The sequence below is a fragment of the Sinocyclocheilus anshuiensis genome, unplaced genomic scaffold (genome assembly GCF_001515605.1).
Source record: "Sinocyclocheilus anshuiensis isolate Anshui unplaced genomic scaffold, SAMN03320099.WGS_v1.1 scaffold461, whole genome shotgun sequence".
Taxonomy (NCBI): Eukaryota; Metazoa; Chordata; class Actinopteri; order Cypriniformes; family Cyprinidae; genus Sinocyclocheilus; species Sinocyclocheilus anshuiensis.
Window position 1 is genome coordinate 1283933 of NW_015541005.1, and position 10170 is coordinate 1294102.

Here is a 10170-nt window from a genome sequence, read left to right on the forward strand (position 1 = left end):
TTGATTAGTTGTTGTTTTTTTGCTCCAGGCGTGCTGCTTGCTTTGCCAGTTGGTCTGATGCAGTTTTCATTCTCTCATGCTATTGAAACATAAAGTACTATAGTGTAATATTATCTAATGTGCAAATTTAAAGACATTTAGCTTCAGCATGCCAGCTGAAACTACAATCACCTTCCTTTGAGTCATAAACTGCTCTCTAACATTCATATTGCTGGAGGATAGTGATATACAAATGGCTCATTGCTATTTAATGGATCCATATGAGGCGTGATATGTGAGCAGATTGAGATAGACATGAGCTTCTACATATAGAGGTACGGTTTGCACATGGGACCATCTCTGTCCTTGTGTTGGACGTAGCATTGAAATACTGTATAATGCATAATTCATGCTGATAGTCTGCATGCGTCATAAGAGTTTGAAGACCCAAATTCCAGCGCAGCTGTTGTTCCTTCAGGCCATGCAGGAGCACAAAAACAACCATATACATCTTTCTGCAGCATGTCATGGCCATGGATGTTGTTTATCCATGATGTATTTTGTTGAAAATAATCGTGCTTCTTGTCAAACACCAAGCACAAAATATTCACGGCAAATCATGTATTCACTTTTGTCACACAATACACCATTTTGAAATTTCTACCAATGAAAACTAGGCTGAAATGTGAGAGGGAAATAGCAAGCAAATTGAGTATAATAACTAAAACATTTTTGTGCCAAAAATATCGTAAATTATTCATTGCTTTCCAAATGACACAAGCATATGTTGTAAGCAAATTAATGTTAGAAAACATAGATTAATGGACTGCCCATGTTATTGATTTTATATAATATTATGGTATTTATTAAGATTTTGATTTAGCTTTTTTTTTTTTTTACTTTTCATTTTAATTTTAGATTAAGTTTTACAAATTTTATTATGTGATTTTGTCATTTTTATTTGTTTTCTATGTACCTTTAATGTGTTTTAATCTCTGTTGTATTTATTTTGCTATTTACTTCAAACTTAAACTTGTATGTGACCCTGGACCACAAAACCAGTCTTAAGTATAAAAAAAAAATAAAAAACTTGCCCTTTTAGACTTGCACTCTATTCATTTACTAACTGCTTGTTTTCTTACAAAAAACAAAACAACAACACTAGCTTCTCTAATCTTTTTGTATTCTATCTATTTGTTTTCTTTTTATTTATTATATAATTAAAAAAAAACCTTGCTACGTGTACCTTGCTGCGTTAAACAAAAATCAGTAAGATTATGTTCCATGAAGATATTTTTTAAATGTCCTACTGTAAATATATCAATAATTTTTGATTAGTAATATGCATTGCTAAGAACTTCATTTGGACAACTTTAAAGGCGATTTTCTCAATATTTAGATTTGTTTTGCACCCTCAGATTCCAGATTTTCGAATAGTTGTATCTCAGCCAAATATCCTGTCCTATCCTAACAAACCACACATCAATGGAAAGCTTATTTATTCAGCTTTCAGATGATATATGGATCTCAAAATTGACCCTTATGACTAGTTTTGTGGTCCTGGGTCACATTTTATTTCAGTTTGTTGCCAAGGAAACTTTTATAATTTGCATTTAAATGTAACTTTTTCATATAATATTTATATTTGATTTTATTTAGTTTCTAATTGAGTTACTAAAAATTTATTTTGATAGTTTTAGTTAATGATAACAACACTGCAGACTGCAGCTCAAACTTCTAGCTTGTTAAAGTATGTGCTGAGAATTGCCCTTGTGAAATTAACCAATTTCTTGAACAAACACAGTGCATCTCAACGGCAAAAGTGGAGATGTAGTTAGCTATGATGCTCACATTAATAGGCTTTGCATTCAGTATCACTGATGTAGCCCTCTGTTCACTTGCTGAAGCCTTTGAGCAACACTGCTTCTGTGATTTGTTATTAATTTACACTGAACAAAGTAAGGGTAAATTGTGGTAACAGCTCTAGGCTGGTGGCTGAAGGTGCTGTTTACCATTATGTCTGTGGTTTTTGTTCCTGAACCTCAGTTCAGAAATGGTAGCTAATCAAGTGAATAGTCTTTTGAAGAGCAGAGTGACGGTGTGGTGTGTCGGGCAAAGTCAGAACACTATAGGAGATGGGCGATAAATGCTTGCAATAGGACTATTGGGATATATTGAATTTGACTGATGACTGTAATGGTGAATAATGGTGGCTGTGGAGTTAATGTCCATTAAACGAATGAGAATCAGGTGATGAGGTCATCGTATTACTTGTATTACAGTTTACCAACCATGGCATGATTAAGTGATTCATGATTTTCAGCAGAAAAAGAGGTTTGGTTTAGGGACTTTTCTTGCAGTTGCAATTTAAAGTATAAACTTTAAATAAGACGTTTAGAGCCAACCATGGCATGATTAAGTGATTCATGATTTTCAGCAGAAAAAGAGGTTTGGTTTAGGGACTTTTTTTGCAGTTGCAATTTAAAGTATAAACTTTAAATAAGACGTTTAGAGAAATTGAGCCTGCAGTTGTGAAAAGACAATGAAGTATGAGTCAACACACTGACTACTGTATTGGTGCATAGGAGACAGTGCAATATTCTTCACAAAGAAATATAGAGCTGTTTGAGTCTTGGCACACTGTCAGGTTTGATTCAGGTGTGGAGCCAAAAGTCTGTCACACCTTATCAGCACAGACAGTATCAGATATACATTGAATTGAAAGGCGCAGACTGCTCGATCTTTGCTGAGTAATATACACTACAGAGATAAAAACGAAAAATGAGAGCTCATCCATTTTATACTTTAGATTTAAGGCACTACACAATTTACACTTTAAGCAATTTTTAAGTTGGCATTAAACTTCTATTTCCTTTTTTATTAATTATGTTGTAATTCATGGTGAGATAATTTAAACCACAATTCTTATGCTTTTTTTCATCAACAGGTAATTGCGGTAATTTGTGTAAGAATGGTTGAACTATTTACTTAATTTTCACATTAAAACTAGTGGTTTTTACAAACAATTTACATAAACTTTTGTATTGAACAATGCAAAAATGTACATTTTGTACATGAATGTGATCATTAAAAGCATTTTGGTTATCCATTATTTAAAAATGTGCAATATATAGAAAACATTTGCCTATATCAAACTCCATTTGATGTCTTATACATTGTGGGTTTTGATTCATTTACACTTGATCTCTTAATTTCTATTTCTATTTTCTTTCATTTGTTTTCTTTTCTTGTATATCTTTTCTTTTCTTGTATATCATGTAGGAAAAAACCCATTGCAATAACCCAGAAAGAAGATCAAGTACGTAATAGATTTTCAGACTGTTTGAAACTGACACCAAGGCAGATGGAAGGTAGTTTAGCAGTAAGATGTACTTGGTCTCACCCCATCCTTATTATTAATTAGCTTAGGGCATGTGCTAATTGCTTGCTGTGAAATGGTAGTACCACATGTGGACGCTCAGAGGCAGTCATTGTGTGTCCTTTTGTCACAAGCTATGCTTGTTAATTGAGGGTTGTACAGTGTTGCCAGAATTATTAGAACGAGCTCAGAGCCTTTCTTTAGTAAATGAGGGCCAGTACTGGGTCAAATCCCAGATGACTGTTAGGGTAGCTAGGGTAACACTGCAGCATCAAAACTAGAAAATTCGAAGAACTTTTCACCAAATAACTTTTAATCTCTGTTGTTGTTGTTGCTTTTAGATAACCATCTACACTAAAAATGATTTTGGTGCTTTAAAGCATCTGAAGAGCCTACGATGTAAATTAAGATAAAAAAAATATATATATTTTAAGAACCATATGGTCAACTAAAGAACCCTTACTCTCACCATTACAATCAACAGCACTCTAGACCTTCTAGCCTCTCACATATGTATGCTTCTGTAACCAATTTCTATGACATGAAGAGTGTGCTGATGTAAAACATGTTTAAAAAATGTGGAATTGAGAACAACAGTGAATCAGAAAAGGGCATTGCTGTCATTTTACATAGTTATCATGCTAGTTTGGTGCATTTTAAAACTGGGGGAAAAGCCTTTTTGTTTTCCCCCTGAAAATTTCTAACATTAGAATACATAACAATCCATTTGTAAATTATTCCCAAACAGATTTCATTAATTAACTGAAAGTTAATTTTTTTCCCCTGATTACATCATATCACTTAGTCACTTGTTTTAGTTAGAAATAAAATCCCAGGACATAATGAACAGAAAGTTTCACAGTTAAAGGGATAATTCACCCCAAAATTAAAAGTATTTCGATATAAGCCAAGAGGAGACTGTTTTTTTTTTTCAGGAGACTCCTGTAAACAAAATTTGGTTCTCACAAGACTAGCATATTCTCACCGGAGCATATGCTACATCTATGTCCTATGTTATCCACTGGAATATCACTCTCTCGTTAATGTGCTTATGACGGTAAGCGGAAGCTAGAGATTATGGTTTATAAAGTTTTAAATATGGATATTATTCTTACACAAATGCATCGATTCCACTCAGGAGGCCTTTATTAACCCATGTGGAGTACTTTTTATGATGGACAGATGCACTTTTTGGGGCTTCTCAACACTGCCATCATAAAGCTTGGAAGAGCCAGGACATTTTTTAATATAACTCCGACTGTATTTATCTGAAAGAAGAAAATCATACACCTGGCTTGAGGGTGAGTAAGACATGGGGTAAATTTCATTTTTAGGTGAACTATCCCTTTAACAATTCATCTTTGCTTTTTAACGTGTTTCATTAAGCCTTTCCTAAAGCAAGAATAAGTTTGCTTTCCTAAATATGGACACATTCATCCAACACAGTGTGAAAGCCAAGCGTCTCTGTCCCAACTGTGGTTGGATCATGACCCAGGCCTTGTACGTGGAACTGGCCAACATTTAATTTCCATTCAGCCTCAGCTGTTACCTGTGTACACAGGTAATCAAAGCACGTCAGCATTGAATGGATGACAAATATGACAGATGTGGGATTGGAAACTGTAACCCTCAGGCAGCAGGGTCTATCACCCTCATTCCCTCCTGAATGTAAAAGTGAGAGATGGTATTTCGTAGGCCATTATTATTTACTATAAATACTGGTCCCTTCGGTGGTATATGCATGTTAATAATCTCAGATCCATTAACTGTGTAATTATAAAAGAGCAACCTCTTCTTTTAAAAGTGTAAACGAAGCATTTTAAAGCACTGTTTCTGGTTCACCCTCATTTCAATTACTCCCACTTTAATTAAGGCATCTTGTCTCTGCTCTTCATTACTGGTTCAGACAGGGCAGGACTGAACTTTTGCTATGCTTGGATACTATTATTATTCTGCTTTCCCATCTTAGGACTCGTAAACTGAAGGGAAGGACAATGTGATTGACCCCTAGTAAACTACTCAAGTAAACTTCTTTCAAAATAGCTGTAGAAGCGTTTTCATGTCCCAGAAAAGAGGCACTTTTTCTGTACTGAAGCCCAAAGTAATGCCACCTCAGAGAGCCTGCTGTTTAAATTGCTGAGCTTTCTGAATCCAGTAGATGTGCGCATTGATGTAAGTGCTTAAGAGAAGAAGCAAAGGGTTGGGACATCTGATGTAGACGTCTACGGGAAAGCAAAACTTGGCTGCAGAAATTAGTCCACAGGCCCAGCTTGGTCAGCTTCTCATTTGTAAAATGAGCCACATCTGCAATATGAAAGCTTCTAAAGGCAAACAAATGCATTTCTCACCTAGAAATTTTCTGAAATTACCATTCACAAGCAAATTTTTGGAGACAACACTTTCATGCATCCTAAAAAAAAAAAAGAGCTGTTTTAGACCGTTTTATTCAGACTCATAATAACCTAAAAAATACTATTTGTGTGGATGAAGCATCCATTTCTACAAAAACACTTGTGGAGATTTTGGCATCTTTTAATTCCTATCAGAATTGGTGGATCAAAACATGCGAAGAATTTGGCATAAAATATAACTGTCACGATTCGCTGTGGGAGGAACGAGAGAGAAACGTGGAGTAGGCCTACAAGCAAAAGTCTTTAATCCAGGAATCACAGGGGATAATCCACAACGGAAACACACAACATCCAACTAGTAGACCCGACAGAAGAGATATGCACAGACAAGAACTTATAAACACAGGACAATTACCAAACACGGGTGCACAGAATGACTAATTAACTAAACAAGGACAGGAACATGACCAAATAAGGGAACACAGGAACAGAAACGGGGCAAAACATAACAAAACAGGTCCATGATCCTGACAATAATACACTATATGGACAGAAGTATTAGGACACCTGATTATCACACCAACAGGGACTTTAATGACATTGCATTCTAAATACATAGACATTAACATGGAGTTAGTCCCCCTTTGCAGCTATAAGCTTCCACGTTTCTGGGAAGGCTTTCCACAAGATTTTGAGTGTTTCAGTGGGAATTTTTGCCACGGCTCGCAATCTCCATTCTAGTTCATCCCAAAGGTGTTTGATGGGGTTGAGGTCACGGTTCTGGCTGGGCCAGTCAAGTTCTTCCACGCCAAACTCATCCAATTAACCATGTCTTTATGGACCTTACTTTGTGCACTGGCGCACTGTCATGCTGGAATAGAAACGGGCCTTCCCTAAACTGTTCCCACAAAGTTGGAAGCATAGCATTCCATGTTGAAAAATCCAGCATATGCTGGTTAGGTATGTTTTGAAGCATGGCTGCTGGTTTGAGCTGGTCCTTAGCTGGTCATGAGCTGGTTTAAGCTGGTCATGTGCTGGTCATGAGCTGGTTTAAGCTGGTCATGTACTGGTCATGACAATGACAATTTAATATTGTTGAATGAACTTGAAAGTGGTTTTTCTGTTGTTCAAAAGTCTTTTCTGTAAAAATAAACATTGACAGACATTATTAGTCAGTCTTATTAGTCATAAGTCTGGTTACTTTGCTGTATGGCATCTCAGTTTAATCTGTAGGAGGTGTGTGTGTGTGTGTGTGCAAACGACAGGGAAGCCTTGACAAGTGTTGATCTTTAGCTTGTTTACTTTTAAACTCAGAATCAGGATTTCATAGAGAGAAATATTAAAAGAGATTGGAGTCATTGACCTATATTATACCAACAGGCCGCTGGTGGTGTGAGTTGTGTTTTTACAGATTTTCATCACCTGCAGCAATGACAATTGCCTTACAAGTGCAGCTTTAGATATTGCGATCAAAGGCCTCTTGCTTCCTGGCAGTAAAAGCATGCTCTGATGGTGTGCTCTCCTTGTTTTAGCATGCACTCAGCTTGTGCACTGACAGACTGTTGGAGCTGGTATGACAAGAACTACTGCAAACTGTGGATGAGATCAGAGCCCTCAAGAAATAGTGTTAATGCAACACAGAATCTTGAAAACAAAATGCAGTCAAAAATGTCCATAACCTAGGATGGCAGTGGATACATTATCTATTACATCTATTTATTTATTCATAAAACCTAATTTGTCAGTGGGGTGTTCTTCTTTAATGCCAAAAATAACGGCTGTTGTCAGTTTTCCCTTCCAAAGTGTCCATCAAACTCAGCTCATATTTTAGATTTTATTAAAAATGAGACAGTCTTTTATCATTTTTCCCCCTTTCTTAGTATTGTTGCATCAAATCAAATTGAATTGAGATAGTGATATTAAATTAATTTATGTGTACACTGTTGCGTCTTAGGCTATTTTGGACTGTCTGACTGTCTGATGTAATATTTGTTAACACAAATTTAACCTATTTTGAGGACATACATCTTCAATAACCATCTTAGCCATCTTGCAGCATGCAGGCACATGGGAATCATGTTGCATTGCTTCCCTTCTTTTGGAGATTTTTGGTTTTCAGTATAGACATTTATATTATATTTTCCACTTCTTTTGACTTACTGGAGTTGTGGCATTTTTGTGTCATTTTGATCTTGAATGTATCCGAGCAGGGCTTTCAAAGCAAACATCAATGCATCAATGTGAAATTTGGCCCCATCGGTTGTTCTTCAAAGCATTAAAACATAACATAACTGTTTTATTCATGAAGGTACAGTATACATGTTTGTACAGCTCCCAAAGAACAGTCCAAATGCAAACTAAAAAAAAAATTATTTTCAGATTTGGCCATTCACTCTCAAATAAGCTGCACTATTGATGATGAAAACAAACTATTGAAGATTTGCTGGCCCAGTTTCTCATTAGGTGTATTATGAGCCCAACACGCATTGCCCACAGGATCACTTTAATATTTCAGATGGAGGTACTAAACTATTCTTAGTCACTGGTAGCAAACATGAGTAATCCAAGTTAGATTTGCCTCGCCTAACCATATTTATAAACCATTATGGATTTAAAATCCCCCAGAAGACATTGAGTGGAATTTCCTTGTTCCAACCTGTTAGGAAATTTGCTTATTTTAGTTTGCTGAAATACACTTGTCATTTTCCTACACTTTTAAAATTAAAGTTTTAGTGTGTCTGGGGTGTTTTCACAGTGATAATATAAAAGAACCATTTTGGGCTCACCAAAAAACCTTTTAGTGAACTTTTTTAAGGAATATGTTAATAATCTAAAGAACCTTTTTCCACTATAAAAACCATTTAGGCAATGAAACCGTTCCATGGATGTTAAAGGTTCTCAATGGAAACTTCATGGATTACAATAAAGAGTCTTTATTTTTAAAAGCATATCACATATCTCTCTTGTGGTTCAGTCTGTTTAGAAATCTCCAGAGACATCCACAGATATGATTCCAAACAGGGTTCAGCCAACATGTCTCATGCCATCGCATTATTTCCAAATGAATGATAGCTGCTCAGTGGCCGTAACATGCAGCACAGTGCTGCTCTCTGATTATAGGTGTTGTGAAAGCTCAGAAGGAGAACATGCTTTGGTATGAAGAGGTGTTTGTAAGTGAGATGAGGTGTGTTGGTTGCATCCGGTTTGACGACTGAGGCTTTGACAGCGTGAAGGACATGTGCAGATTATCCATCAGCGTTAGGCCGGTTTGTGGAACAGGTGGAGTCTGTGCTTGAAGGCCACAATACCATGCCAGAGGCTTCCTTTCCACTCCAAATCACACCACCGACTGATGGCAGCTCCACATCTCCACCTGATTATCTGCTTTTTGCCACTATCAGTCGATGGTAATGTAGAGGTAAATTACTGGTCATTCCCTTTTTGAATCGGCACTATGCAGCTTTGCTGATTCCAATTTCACCCGAAGCGTTAAACATCAGCAAAAATATGCAAAAAAGACTTCTTAAATACAAAGTTCTGGCATGAAACTCTAGATGGCGCAGTCCGATAGATCTAACTCAGTATGACATAATGACATCATCATCACAGGTCACAGCTGATTGGTTTTCTCCTGTATTGGTAGCCAGTGAGCTCGCTGCTCAACATTTAAATACTTCGCTAATGTTTGTGGTAGCAGTTTGCAGCACACTCCAGAAACCCTCCACGTTCCCCAGCTCCACCTGTATAGATCTGCTATGGGGTAATCATGTAGGCTATGGGGGTTATTCATGTTATATGTGCAGCAGCAATATTCCTTACATGCTCAGCAGCATGTTGTGGATGTATCTGCAGTAGCAAGTCTCGGTACCTGCTCTGCCGCAGATCTATTCCGCCAAGATCAAATACATTAACATTGTCATGTACATTACCATGCAAATCACTCCGAGAGTTGTCATGACAGAACTAATAATCACACCAGTCAGAACACTGTCCATTTAGTAATTTGAGAATTCACTTGAGAATAGGCTAAATCTTATGTAACCACTGTTGGTGGTAATGCATTACAAGTAATGTGAGTTATGTAATCAGATTACTTTTTTCAAGTCTCTTGTAAAGTAACGCATTACTTTAAAATTTACAATAAATAATCTGAGTTGCATTCTCAAATAAGTAACGTAATTTGTAAGTAAGTAATAAGTATATATATATATATATATATACAGTATATATATATATATATATATATATATATTTTATTTTTATTTATTTTTTTATTAAACAAATAAGCAAGCCCAGCCCAGCCTAGGTGAAAGTAATGCAAAAGTAACGTAATGCTTTAACGTAATTACTTTAAAAAATAACTAAGTAACGCAATTAGTTACTTTTTTTATGGAGAGTAACACAATACTGTAATGCATTACTTTTAAAAGTAACTTTCCCCAACACTGTATGTAGCAAATA

The 10170-nt window shown here is 36.1% G+C and overlaps 1 long non-coding RNA gene across 1 annotated transcript in view; it reads right to left on the reverse strand.

The window, feature by feature from the left end:
* Window positions 1-6069, reverse strand: part of LOC107690336 (uncharacterized) — a 12335-nt gene extending 6266 nt beyond the window's left edge. The window contains exon 1 of the long non-coding RNA XR_001634427.1: window positions 6059-6069. This is a non-coding gene — a long non-coding RNA (uncharacterized LOC107690336). The remainder of the gene's footprint in view (window positions 1-6058) is intronic.
* Between the last annotated feature and the right edge of the window lie 4101 nt (window positions 6070-10170).